Raw genomic sequence first — 15,620 nt, 5'->3', positions numbered from 1 at the left:
CACTTTTACTTGATGATTGCTAGACCTCAGGTCAATCTTAGAGAAGACGGTGGCACCCTTTCACTGGTCAAACAGGTCGTCAATCCGTGGTAGAGGATACCGGTTCTTGATCGTCACTTTGTTTAGCGCTCGGTAGTCTATCCACATTCGCATAGACCCATCTTTCTTTTTCACAAACAGTACCAGAGCTCCCCATGGAGAGTGACTAGGGCGGATAAGTCCCTTGTCGAGTAACTCCCGTAGCTGTTCCTGAAGTTCCTTCAATTCAGCTAGCGTCATACGGTATGGTGCTTTAAAGATCGGTTTAGTACTAGGAATCACTTCGATCTCAAATTCAATTTCTCTATCGGGGGCCAACCCTGGTAGTTCATCGGGGAATACTTCTGGATATTTGCATACAATTCTGACATCTTGCAGCTTCTGGTCCTCCGCTTGGCTTGTATCAACCACATGTGCTAGAAACCCAATGCATCTGCTGTCTAACATCTTCTGTGCTTTAAGGCTGATAAGAATTTCTTAGTTTCTTTCCTTGGCTCTCGGATAAATTCAAATATATGCTCTGCTTCTGGCCGGAAAACCACTTTTCTATTACGGCACTCAATCGAAGCACCATACTTGCTAAGGAAATCCATGGCCAATATAATATCATAATCCTACATGTAGAGCACTATCAGGTCGCAATAGAGTTCTTTGTCTGAGATTCTGATAGGTGCGGCTCACAGCATATGAATAGATGGCATCACTTCTCCCGAAGGTAGGGTCATTAAGAACTTGCGATCTAAGGCTTACGGTGGCATGCCTATCTTCCTTGTGAAAGGTGTAGAGACGAACGAGTGTGTTGCCCCAGTATCAAATAATACGGTAGCATGCTGACTGAAAATAAATATCTGACCTATGACAATGGTAGAGGCATTCACCACATCTTCCTTGGTGAGGGAGAAGATCCTGGCATTCGTCGTAACTGACAGAGCATCTAGTCTCCCTTGGCTTATCAAAGTCCCTTCTATAGCAGCCTGCATCTGGTGTAGCTGTGGGGAGCACCTCTGACCTGGACATACTATTGCGGAGGTGTCTGCATCTGGGTAGGATAGTTTCTGGCCATATGTCCTTCCAATCCACAGTTGTAGCACCTATTTGTGCCTTTACGACATATTCCCGGATGCTTCTTCCCACATGTGGTACACTGAGGGAACGTAGGTTGCTTGCTTGTTGGACCACCCTTAGAGTCGTTCCATTGCTTTCTCTTTCCACTGTGGGTTCCTTTCCAGCTAGTTCTGGTGCTTTGAGATTTCTGCCCTCCTGACTGGGCGTGACTCTTGCCCTCATTCAGCGCCTTCAGATAGTGTTCGGTGATCAGAGCACTACTGATTAGCTCTTTGGCAGTCTGCGGTCTATTAACTCTGCCGACCACATTCAGAGCTATCTCGGGTCTGAGAATCTTTATCATAAGTCTGACCCTTTCTCTTTCTGTGCTGACCAACTCTAGGCATAGGCGCGCTAGACGGTTGAATCTCTTCACAGCTTCATTAATTGGTAGGTCACCTTGCCGGAACTCGGTGAACTCGTCATAGTACTTGTTTGTCACACTCATGTGGAAGAATTCTTTGAAGAATTCAGTCTCGAAGTCCGTCCATTTCATTTGATTTACTTGTCTCTTCACTTTAACTCTGTCCCACCACATTTTGGCATCGCCCGTAAGGCAAAACAATGCACACTTGACTTTCTCGTGTTTAAGTCAGTCCAATATCTCTACTATGCTCTCCACAGTCTTGAACCAGGCTTGGGCGTCCCATGGCTCATAGTTACCAGAGAAAACTTTCGGCTTCAGCTTTTGCCACTGAATCAAGTACGCCTCCTGTCGAATCGGTGGTACAGGTGCCGGTGGTACTGGTACAGCTGTAGGTATAACTGGCATCACATTCTGGTTCCCTGGTGGGGTGGCAGGATTCCCCTACTGATTCATCAGAGTATTTATCACTTGCTATTGTTCTGTGACCTGACGCTGAAGTTCAGTGACTACATGCATCAGATCAGGTGGAGGTACTGTCTCATCAGCTCTGGTATTGCGTCTTCTAGCCATGCTTATCTTCATAAATGACAACAAGGCTAGCATAAGTTATCATTATTCCTAACCTACCATTATGCATACTTAGACTAAAACTGTGACTTATCATAATTAAAAATAGAGTAGACATGCATACTTAAATTAAAGCATTCCTTATCATACATAAAAAGAAATAGAGTTGGCAAAGAAATTCTTACTTGGAGCGGCAGGATGTAGGCTTGATGTGAGGGTGTAGTGGAAAGGCAGACCTGCTCTGATACCAAACTGTAACACCCGCCCCTCTACTACTACTAAAGAAGGGACAGGGTTACTTACTTAAAACATACATACATGTATATGCATATGAAATCATGGCAACGGAAGTGGGTTGTCTAAAATTTAATTTGATCATATGCATATGGACTAAACATGACATGTGAACCATATAATCATATAACATAGAAACATGTTTAACTTGCTAATCTCTTCAATCATAACATGTGAATGTACTAGCATTAATGCATATAACTTGATTTATCATCAACTACTTAAAACACGATTCATGATATCATAAGCATACCAACATGAAACAAAAGAACATAAGTGCATAAGCTAACCATGCTGGTTCAAGTAGTTATCAAAGCATCTAGCTAAACATAGTTCACATGAAAGGTCAAGACATATATATATATATATATATATATATATATATATATAAGTACTGAAACACAAAGGGATCTATTCCACCTTGCCACTTCCACACACATTCTTGCCCTTCCTGCTACTCCTCTTAGTTTAGCCACTCTTTTCCTTTTTCTACAGTACAAGAAAACATAAAACTATAAGCACATAGGCTTAGTAAGTTCCTTTCCTACTCACAAAAACCATAAATCATACATAACATAAAGTATTAACATGTTCACTGGGCAAGTCATAACCTAGCATGTGAGAGCATAAACATAGAGTCATATCATAGCATGTGAGAGCATAAACATAAATCATAACATAGCATGTGAGAGCATAAGCATAAAGTAGTAACATGATCATATAAATATCATAGACATATTTTCAAGAGCATCTTAAATAAGCATAAAAGAAACCATATAACATGAACTTGTAGATCCAAGATGTTCTTTTGAAAACATGTATCATGAAATAAATATATGCAAGATGTCCTTTTGAAAACATATATCATATACATACTTAAACATAATCTCAACATGAGGGCCCAGCTTGTACCACATACATACATAAATGTGCATCCTAAATAGATCCAAGGTAGCTAATCTTGAACCTACTAGGAACTTGGCCCGTTTCATAGACCATCGACCTAGGGGCAACTTAGGAGCCCATCCCTTTTACTTGGCCCATTTCATATACCATCGACCTAGGGGCGCTTATGAAGCCCACCCTTGGTACAAGCCATACAAAACTAAAATAGCATATCATGTTTCTTATCATATCATAACATATCATGTTTCTTGTCATATCATGGCATATCATATTCTAGTCAGATAATGAAGAGAGATCTTAATCCCAACTTAAGGGAAGCATCTCTTAGGCTTTTCATCTTACATAAGCCTTTCATACACATATCATGATAGCATGAGGTGCACATAACATAAAGCATATCATAAGGAATCATAACATGATGACATAAATGCACATAACATAAAGCATATCATAAGGAATCATAATATGATGGCATAAGTGCACATACATAAAGCATATCATAAGGACTCATAACATGATGGCATAAGTGCATATAGCATATCATTGGAATCATAACATGATGACATGAAGTGCACATAACATAAACCCTATCTTTATTAGTTTGGCCGAAACTTACAAGTCATGGTTCAAGGGTTTTTTTCAACAACATCTAAGCATGAACTTTAAACTTAGATCACAACCTAACAAGTGAGACTCTTAGTAAGTATAAATGAGCTCCTAACCCTAATTTTCAAACCTTGGCCGAAACATACAATCATGGTTTTTAGGTTTTTCAAGCAACATTTAAGCATGAAGACCTTAACTAACATTATATAATGGATTACACATCATGAGAAATCACAAGCTAGCATATTTTAGGTCGTAAATTTTTCCCTAATAACCTTTATCTCTTCTAGGCCGAAACCCTAAGAGTTTGGTGCTAGTTTCTAAGCAATACAAGGCATTAAACTTTAAACTAACAACATATAATGGGTTACACATCATAAGGAAACATAAGTAAACATAGTTAGGTTTCTAAATTTCCATTAATCCTCTTATTCTGTCATGGCCAAAACTTTAAGTGAGCATGATCTAGATTTTTAAGCCACATAAAACGTGAAAACATCATACTAACATCATATAGTGATTTACACATCATAAGAAATCATAAGCAAGCATAGTTAAGTTTCTAAACTTCCTCTAACCCCTTTATCTCTTCTTTGCCGAAACCTTACAAGCATAAATCTAAGTTTCTAAGCAATAGATAGCATGAAAACTTTAAACTAACAACATATAATAGGTTACACATCATAAGGAATCATAAGCAAGCATAGTTAGGTTTCTAACTTTCCCTTAATCCTTTTATTCTATCATGGCCGAAAGTTTACAAGCATGAATCTAAATTTCTAAGCAATAAATAGCATGAAAACTTTTAAACTAACAACGTATAATGGGTTACACATTATAAGGGATCATAAGCAAGCATAGTTAGGTTTCTAACTTTCCCTTAATCCTTTTATTCTTTCATGGCCGAAACTTCAAGAGAGCATGATCTAGATTTTTAAGCCACATAAAACATGAAAACTTCTAGAAATTATAGATGGCCTCTTAACCTTATTTCCTCATCTTGGCCAAAATCTACAAGGTAAGGTCCTAGGTTTAAATATATATATATAATGTGGAAGCTACTAGTACTGCAGGTGAGGGAAATACTTACTTCCTCTCGCTTGATTCTCTAAGAAAATGACCTTGCCTTGTGATATTTTTCTTTAGAGAGGACTCTTGGCTTGAATTCGGCATAAAGGAAGGAGGAAGCTTAGGGTTCGGTGGAGAGAGGAAGGAGGAGGAAGAAGAGGGAAGAAGAGAAAATGAAATTTTCCATTCCCTTTTTCCTTTTATTCCAAATGAAAGGAAGAAGGAAAAATGAACTTTTCCTTCCCTTTTCTTTTATTCATCCTAAATGAAGGGAGAAAGCAAAACCCTCTTTTCATTGAAAGAAGAAGAAGAAAACTTGAACTTCTCCTTCTTAGTGAAGAGAGCCTTCACTTTCCTTACCTTTAACTATCTTCTCCCTTTCCTTCCTAACAGCACATCCTTGCAGGGGCTACTGGTTATGACATTCATGCATCTAACAAGAGGTCCAAGGTTCAAACCTTGGTCATGGTTCTATTTTTCTTTATTTTTTTTTTTTTGAAAATCCACATAAGGCTCATTTTAATCATGCATAAATTTATATGAATTATTAGAGATCCTATGGGTGTTACAGTCAGAGTACACCTATCCTCCTACCCCAATTCATAAATGGGGGAGCTCAATGCTCTCATCTCCCGGTACACGATGACGGGGAGGGTTCCCGGCGTGCTACCACGCTGCAGTACACTACCCATGAGCGTCCCAGCGGAACAGCACCGAGCAAACTGACGTGCTACCACGCTGCATCACACTACCCATGAGCGGACCAACGGAGGACCGACAGAGATGAAACTGGCGATGTGCTCTACAATAATGGTGCAGACTATTACGCAGCATGCAATCATGCGAATGATGCATGAGACTAAGCATGGAAAAAATCTTGAACATAATAAATAACATGATTGTGTCACTACCCCTATAAGCATGTATAATCAGATAAGGACCAACATGATGTGCATAACAAGTAAACAAACAAGCATGTAACAGATCAGGTAGTGACCAACAGAAGCAGATAAGAAACATAATCATTGCTATTTGTTAAAAACATTGCTATGCATATCAAATGACATAAAGTCAAAGTACCTGCCTCCAAAAGAAAGGATCCAATCCCGTCCAAAGCTGACATCGAGATACTCGTCTCACGTCAAAGTCCTGTATCACCAACATAAATATATTTTATTTAGCTACATTCCTATAAAATAGCTAAATAAAATCTCTTACACTAAATTAGGGCAAAAAACCCTAATCTATAAACCTCGTCCTTCCTAAATTAAATCCCACGATTAACTAGGGTTAATTGCCTTAACCCTAATCATAACATTAGATTAAAAATCTAAAGCTAATCAAATCTACATAATCCTACTAACCATGTAATCCATATTTACACTAATAACAATGCCCTTACCTCTATCCACAGCCTTGTTGTTGATCCACACAGGGTTTGTTGCTGCCAGCAAAGGTTAATTACTGCTGGAAACCCTCCTTACTGATCGGATCACAAAACTCCCAAATCAACACCACTCCAAGATCAAGTCCAACATCCACAACTAGGTATAGTACTTACCTCCAAAAATCGTCGATAGAATTGAGGAGGAGAAGAGGAAATGCGATCTGTGGTGTATCAGCACTGCTCCGTGCAGCGACAATCTAGGGCAGAGGAGTTGAAGCTTGGCCGGCGGTGGCTCGGCTTCACAGAGAAGAGGAAGAAGTAGGAGATAGCCAACGGTATCGTCGGGGCGACCGAGAAGATGGCTAGGGCTCAGAGGAACAAAGCGGTGACCGGCGCTAGGGCTGAGGAGGTGTGGTGGTGGTGGCGTCAGCTAGGGCAAAGGCTACAAATCGGCAGTGGCTTGCCCTTGATCACTGGCGTTAGTGGCTTCGAGCGTTGGCAGCCGGCTATCCGCTAAGAGGAGCTAGGGCACGGTGGGAGCTCGGCCGAGGAGTCTCGGTAGTAGGCACAGAGGAGATCGGAGAGGGCGTCGACGGCGTCGGCACTATTGGAGTGTATACTAAAAGCATATCTTTTGTATAAACATTTATAAGAATCACATTGGTCATGTGTCTACATTTATATATACCAAATGTAAATGTTCAATTAATTTATATTGTAGATAACATAGTGTATTGTGTCACACACAGAAGATCATATTATCTGTTCTTTATAAATTATAAATAGTAGCTCACAACCAAGATGAAAAGGAACAAACCATTGGAAGGTCATAGTGTAATTAGGTATTAGTTTATCTTAACTATATAATTACACTAGTACACTTAGAGTGTATTGAGTAGGACCATTAGAGGTCGTTTCTTTTTATACTGACTTTCTAAAGGAACAAAGACCTCAGTTATTATGGAAGTGTGTGCTCTTAATCCTAATATAATAACAAGCACATATATTTGATATTTATTTCTTTAATTTATTAATGGGTGAGATTTAGTTCGATAAATCAATAAGCCTGATAAGTTGGGAAATGATATCACTTATAGTGTGTGTTGTTGATTATAGAAGGAAACTGTGTCCTACTGATCTAGGTTGATAATGTCCCCAAGAGGAGCTCATAAGGATTGTCCTGTTAAACCCTGCAGGTGGACTTAGTCTGAAATGACGATAAGGTTGAGTGGTACTACTCTTGGAACTAAGATATTAATTAAGTGAGTTGTCAGTAACTTATTTAATTAGTGGACATTCGACATCTTAAACACGGGGAGATTAACACACTCATAATAAGAAGAAGCCTAAAATATAATTTGAGATTGGTGCGGTAGTTCAATAATAATTCTTTAGTGGTATGAATTATTATTGATGAAGTTAATGTGTGTGTTCAGGGCGAATACGGGAAGCTTAATTTCATCGAGAGACTAAAATCAATTCCTCCTCTCGGTCCCTATCGTAGCCTCTTGTATATAGAGAATTATACCTACCTATACCCACCTTTCTACCCACCTTAAAGTGGCCGGCCAAGCTAGCTTGGAGCCCAAGCTAGGGCCGGCCAAAGCAATGGTGAAGTTAAATTTAAGTGGCCGACCAAAGCTTGGGTCCCAAGCTTAGGTGGCCGACCACTAGAAAATAAAAGAGGATTTTTATTAAAATTATTTCTTATGTGGATATCATGATTTTAAAAGAGAGTTTGAAATTTAAATCATTCCTTTTATAGCTTTTTACAAAGATTAAGAAAAGATTTGAAATCTTTCCTTATTTGTAGATTGAAAGGTGGATTTTAATTTTAAGAAAACTTTCCTTTTTTAACCATGTTCATGATTTAAAAGAGAGTTTAAAAATTAAATATTTCTTTTATAAGTTTCTACAAAAGATTAAGAAAAGATTTGATATCTTTCCTTATTTGTAGATTGAAAGGAGATTTTAATTTTTAGAGATAACTTTCCTTTTTGAAAATTATCCACATGTTTAAAAGAAAGATTTTAATTTATAAAAATTCCTTTTTATAATCCACCATGAAGGGAAAAATTATTGGAGAAATTTTTTATAAATTTTCGGAAACAAATTAGGAAGTTTTAATTCTTGTGTTAATTAAAACTCTCCTTGTTTTGGGGATTAAAGTGGCCGGCCAATACAATTGTGAAAAGGATTTTAATTTTAATTAATTAAATTTTCCTTTTCATGGAAAAGTAATAAGGAAGTTTTTATTTAAATTTTTCTTATTTGCCAAGACCAAGAATTATAAAAGAGGGGGTAGAGGTGCCTTCATGGGTGCTAACTCTATTTTTTTCTTCCTCTCTTTTTCTCCTTGGTGTGGCCGGCCCTAGAGGTTTTCCCTCTCCTCTTCTCTTCTTCTTTAGTGGCCGGTTTTATCCTCTCTTGGAGCTCTTGATGGTGGCCGGTTCTAGCTAGGAGAAGAAGGAGAGAAAAGAGACTTTGTTTCTTACATCCCTTGGAGCTTGGTGGTGGTGGCCGGACCTTTACTTCTCTTGGAGAATTGTAGTGGCCGAATCTTGCTTGGAGAAGAAGGTGGCTTAGGTGGATTCTCATCTTGGTAGATCATTGCCCATGTTGGACCTCGTGGTAGTTTTGATGTGATCAACTAAGTTGGTTAGGTCCTGTTGTGTTTGATCCCTGTGTCTGAGTGTGCAGGAGCTTAGGAGCACAGGAAGTCGAGCGGAAGGCGCAGCTAGCGAGAAGGACGGCACTGGAAGGGAGTTGACGGGCTCGGTGCGTCCGAAGGATGAGAGAGCTGCGGAAGAGTACTCCGGTGGGCGTGAAGAGTGTGCGCGGCGTTCGAGGGACGTTAAGCCGGGACGGAAGGCTGCTCGAGGAGAAGGCCGGGAATTGGGTTCGGGTGAGCCCTATTCCGGTTGGCCGTAATCACCTAAAAGAACGGAGCGTCGGAAGCTGAAGAAACCAAGCTGAAATTGGAGCTACCAGCTTGGAGGCGCCTCCATCAGGCTTGGAGGCGCCTCCAGCTTGAAGGCGCCTTCAACAGGTCAAAGTGACCGTTTCAAGCCGCGGATAAAGTTTTATCCACTCACCTCTTGGAGGCGCCTTGGACCCTCGAGATCAGATTTCCAGAGGCTATTTAAAGGCCCCTGGAACTAGGAATTCACAACAACTTCTACATTCAACTCTGTAAGCAATTCTTAGCAGTAGTTCTGAGCAATTAGAGTGTAAAAGGCTTCTCCGCCTTCAGCAAAGGAGAATTTTCTTAGTGCGCATTTCACTGCCCTGGATTAACAACCCTCTTGGTTGTAACCAGGTTAAAATTCTGTTTCTGCTTTTATTTTCTGTCTCTATTATTTTACTACTGCATTTATTTTTGAGTTGAAATCCGAGGTGGGTAGTTTTATTTTTTGTTTTCAGTAATTCACCCCCCTCTTGCCGGTCTCCGCTGCACCTACAATTGGTATCAGAGCCTGATCGCCTCAGAAGGACTAACCGCCAACTGAAGCACTACGATCAAGACGATGGCCGGAGCGAACATTCATCCCCCGAAGTTTGACGGAGACTTCGCCACATGGAAGCACAAAATTGAGGTATTTTTTAAAAACGAATTTGATATTCTTTTAATAATGAAATATGGCTATGCAGTTCCAAAAGATAAGGAGGAAAATACTTGGACGAAAAAGGAGAAAGCAGATTTCGTCGCCAACGGAAAGGCTGAGTTCCACCTACTCAGCGTTCTGCCGCCTCAAGAAGTAAATCAGATCGAGAGCTACGACTCCGCGAAAGATATCTGGGAAAAATTCCTGGAGCTTCATGAAGGTACCTCCGAAGCGAAGCTAGCGAAGCGCGACATCCTCCGGAACTAGCTGACGAACCTCCGAATGAACCAAGGCGAGAAGGTAGCGCAAATCCAAGCGAGAATCAAGGAGCTGATAATGCAACTAACGAACCTTGGAGAAGAGGTAACCAACCGGGATTCTATCCGATATGCGCTCAATGGCTTCTCGAGATCTCCAGAGTGGGCCTCCTTAGTAGATGCATACTACATCTCTAAGGACCTCGAGATAAGTACTTTAGAACAATTGTTTTCCACTTTTGAACTTCACAAATCTCGAGTTTCAAAGCCCAATGGAATAGAGAAGACCGGTCAGAACATTGCCCTAAAGGAAAAAATGAACTATTCTGACTCCGAAGCCTCAGTCGATGAATCCGAAGCGGTACTACTGGTAAGATGCTTCAATAAGTTTTTCAATAGTAATAAATTTAAATCGCAGAGGCATCATCGAAAGAAGAGGACGGTTCGTTGCTACAACTGCAACGAAGAAGGGCACATCAAGGATGACTGCCCAAAGCTAAAGAGAAAGGAAAAAGACAGGGAAAAGGCAAAATACAAGAAACCAGAACCCTCCAAGCACAAGAACCTGAAGGCTACCTAGTCAGATTCGTCAACCTTTGAGTCAGACATCGAAGAATTCTCGGGGTTAGCGCAAATGGCGAACCATCAGTCGGAAGAAGACTCAAGCTCAGAGATGAGCATCGATGAAGGGGGAGGAACATCAGAAGAAGAAAGCAGCAGTGAAGGGGGAGCGTCACTAGATCAGGTAAGTAAGGTACGCAATCTAACCCCGTCTCAGTCTTTTCGATTTATTAAATTGCTTTCTAAACACTTATACAAAATAGAAAAAGAGAATAAAGAATTAAAAATGAAATTAGCAAAAGCATGTCCACTTGAAATGTACGATAATATAAAATCAGAAAATGATAGATTAAAATTAGAAATTGAAAAATTAGAATATGATGCATGTTTAAATAAATTTCCTAAATCAAAATTAAGAACTTATGGAAAATTAAACTGGTACATTAGAAACCATCAAGGTCAACTTAGAAAAGTGCCCAAAATTTATGTACCCCCTAGATATCTGATTAATCCAGTAGGAAAGAACCTCTATTAGGTTCCAAAATCTGTGCTAAATTAATTTCTTTTAAGTTAAAAGCTTTAAAGTAAGAAAATTAAATATTGAAATTCTTTATGGAAGCTTTGTCTAAGGAAGTGGTTGTTGCTCCAATAACCAAGAAGGCATAGTGCCTCACCATGACCTGGAAGCTAAAATATTGAAAGAAAATGTTTAATTAACTTTATGAAAAAGTATTAAAAACAAGAATTAAATAATACTTCGAAAGTTTAATAAACATTTTTTCTTAGAATTTCTTTGAAAATTCTTACTTAGAATTTTTTTTTATTGAGTTAGAAATTTTTTTTGAAAATTAAGTTTAACTTAGAATTTTTTTTTTAAAATTCTAAAAATATCACTTCGGCTTAGAAAATTTTTCTGAAAACTTAGAATTTTTTTTCTAAAAATTCATTTTTTCTGAAATTTTTTTTTAATGTGCTTAAGATTTTCTTATTCGTACCCCATTTTTACTGTGATCAAAGGGGGAGAGAAAGGTACAAGTTTAAAATTAGAAAATTGAAAATTAGAAAATTAAAAACTTTTTTTTCTAAACTATGTTGCAATTTTATTTATTGCAAACTTATGCATAAATATGTAAGTTTAGTAATTTCCTTTAAAATTACTATTTATGTCTATTTACACCCTAACTTGAACTTGAGTTGATGCACATCAAAAAGGGGGAGATTGTTGGAACCCGTGGTAGTTTTGATGTGATCAACCAAGTTGGTTAGGTCCTGCTGTGTTTGATCCCTGTGTCTGAGTGTGCAGGAGCTTAGGAGCACAGGAATTCGAGTGGAAGATGCAGCTAGCGAGAAGGACGACACGGGTAGGGAGTCGAAGGGCTCGGTGCGTCCGAAGGACGAGAGAGCTGCGGAAGAGTACTCCGGTGGGCGTGAAGAGTGTGCGCGGTGTTCGAGGGACATTAAGCTGGGACTGAAGGCTGCTCGAGGAGAAGGCCGGGAATTGGGTTCGGGTGAGCCCTATTCCGGTTGGCCGCAATCACCTAAAAGAACGGAGCGTCGGAAGCTGAAGAAACCAAGCTGAAATTGGAGCTGCCAGCTTGGAGGCGCCTCCATCAAGCTTGGAGGCGCCTCCAGCTTGAAGGCGCCTTCAACCTTGTTGAAGGCGCCTTCAACAGGTCAAAGTGACCGTTTCAAGCCGCGGATAAAGTTTTATCCACTCACCACTTGGAGGCGCCTTGGACCCCTATTGGAGGCGCCTTGGACCCTCGAGATCAGATTTCCAGAGGCTATTTAAAGGCCCCTGGAACTAGGAATTCACAACAACTTCTACATTCAACTCTGTAAGCAATTCTTAGCAGTAGTTCTGAGCAATTAGAGTGTAAAAGGCTTCTCCGCCTTTAGCAAAGGAGAATTTTCTTAGTGCGCTTTTCACTGCCCTGGATTAACAACCCTCTTGGTTATAACCAGGTTAAAATTCTGTTTCTGTTTTTATTTTTTGTCTCTATTGTTTTACTACTGCATTTATTTCTAAGTTAAAATCTGAGGAGGGTAGTTTTATTTTTTGTTTTCAGCAATTCACCCCCCTCTTGCCGATCTCCGCTGCACCTACAGCCCACACAACGTCCGGGATAAGAAGAGGAATACGATAGAAGATCAAGAGGTTATTTTCTTACAAAGAAAGGTATAACTAGTAATTATTTTCCGCATCATACTAGTTTTCTTTGTATAGTTATTTTTGGAAATACCAAACACAAGAGGCATATCATTCTAGAGTTTTTTTACGTATTTTTTTCGAATTTGTGTTTCTTTTGTTTTATTTTTCGAATTTGTGATTCGATTGTTCTTTTTGGTTAACCTAGAGTTATTTAAGGAAATTAAATATTAGCTTTCCTTAAAAGGCTTTGTCTAGGCGATGGTGGTTGCTCTCATATCCAAGAAGACCATGTGCCTCGCCATGCAGTCCTGAAAGCCAATTTTGGAAATTAATATTTAATGGAATTAATAACATAAGTGGATTTGATTCAATAGTGTTAAGTTCCACTTGCGATTCAAATCTAAACCATTAAGAAAAGATAAGTTAAATTTGGAATCAATGATGTTAAGTTCCGTCTGTGATTCCTAATTTAACTTCTAAAGAACACAATAGGTTATTTAAGGAAAGGTTCAACACTTGTACAAAATTCTTGTACAGTGGAACCGGTACGATTTTCCTAGAACTAACCAACAATTGGTATCAGAGCTAGGGTTTGCCTCTGTGTGTTTGGTTTTCAAATAGATTATGCACATGTCATACATAATTTAGGCAGGATAATAGTAGGATGTGCTAACTTTGTGGTTGCAGGCTCCAACTATTATGACATATAGATATTGTGTGTTATTGGACCCTTGGACATGTCAAGGGCATTTTATTGTGTGTGCATGATTGTAATATTAAATACAGCAGGAGCTGTATTAATTATTAGGGTTTTACATTTTTGTTTGATCTAGAATATATGTACACTCCTTTATGGAATATAGGATCGATGCATGTAAAATTCTATATTTGTCACGGATCGTATCCTTGCGAGGCGTGGTGCTATCGGAGGACCAGAGGCGCAGTGGAATAAGAAGCAAGATAGATGCGACAACTCGACCCGATGGTGGTGGCTAAAGATAGTAGCAGCTAGGATTGGAGCACATGGAGGACAGTGATGAAAATGTTATAATAGTTGGAAAATTAATTTCCAAATTTATTGCTTTTATTTACTGTGTGTGTGCCTGTGTTATATGCTAGCATAGGTTAAAATTCCTCATTTTTAAATAACTAAGTGGGAGAGGGATTAGTATATAAATCTCATGGTCTCCATTACTAGTTTGTAAGTGATGCAACAAGCTTGCGTGTTGGCTCTGAGTGCCTCCCTCCACAACGGATGAGTTTATTTGTAGATCACTAGATCAAACTCCCTTAATGGATGGTTATAGGAAATTATTTAGGATGTGTGTGATCTTCTCTAACTGAAGGGGCACAATTTTATTTAATGGACTTAGTATCAAAGTAATGGTATACACTTAGATGCATTTAATAGTATCCTCCCCAACGGAGTCACTGCTATTACTTGTGTGACCAAAAAGGAAACCAACTATTAATTTGTCATAAAACTAGATTGACAAGATAATAAAATTAATGGGTTAAAACCCCTCTTACAAATGATTGATTTTGTATACATCCACACTAACGTGGCATACAAAATTAACAGTGTTTGAGATAATTTTATTTGTCATAAAGTTACGTTGACAAGATAGTTAATGGGTAAAACTCTCCTCTTACAAATGTTGATTTTGTATACGCCCGCACTAACGTGGCATGCAAAATTCACGGTATTTTGAGGTGTTGGTAAATTTAAATAGTATTGTTAGAGGAATCAATATTATTTTAAATTTAGAGTCTTAACTAAATATTTGATTAAAGATAGACTAACTATTAATTTTATTTGTCATAAGTTGACAAGATAATAAAATTAATGGATAAAATCTCCTTTGAGAATTTGTATACGTCCACACTATCGTGGCATACAAAATTCACGGGGATTTTGAGATGTTGGTCTTAACCAAATATTTTTGTGATTCTTAGGATTTTAAATGTTAGTCAATCCCCTAGTTTATACTATAGAATAAACTTAGTAGTCCCAATTGTAATGATTGGAAAACTTGGATATTAAGGTAGATTGTCCTCTCAGAACTGAGAACATTAACGGTGTATTTTATTAATTGTTGAAACATATTTAGTGGTGTTATCTACCGGTACCTGGTGTGTAGATACATGAACCACTAATTATGTCTACAATTCATTACAGGGGTTCCAGGATGTAACGCCCGCCCTCCCTGCTACCCTAAGGGACGGGGCTACGATACTCTACGTATAAATTTTTCTTTTTAAAACAGCGGAAGACTTAAAATAATGTTCATAGTTTTAATAAAAACTTTTCTTTTAAATTTCTTTTGAACTATACTATCACATGGCATCAAAATCATAACATCAAATCCAGTGGAACCATAATGTCAAGCCACACATGTTTAGGTATCACAAGTCATAAAATACCAATGCATAGTTCTTTAAAGAAACTTTAAGCAGGTTCTTAATTAGATGCCTAGCCACCGCCACACACATCTTCGTTGCCCCTCCTGCTGCTCCTCTAGCTCATCCAGCTTTTCCCTTTATCTGTGGTACAAGGAAAGTAAGCTGTGAGCACTCATGGCTCAGTAAGTTCCTTTCCTACTCACTAAAGCCAAAAATCAGCACATAATCAAGAATGCATCAACAAGTCATAATCTCAACTAATCATGGCATAACATAGCATTCTATTCAAGCATATCATGCATCA

The sequence above is a fragment of the Zingiber officinale genome, chromosome 1B (assembly GCF_018446385.1).
Source record: "Zingiber officinale cultivar Zhangliang chromosome 1B, Zo_v1.1, whole genome shotgun sequence".
NCBI lineage: Eukaryota > Viridiplantae > Streptophyta > Magnoliopsida > Zingiberales > Zingiberaceae > Zingiber > Zingiber officinale.
The sequence above is the reverse complement of the archived record's forward strand: the minus strand, read 5'-3'. Positions refer to the sequence as shown.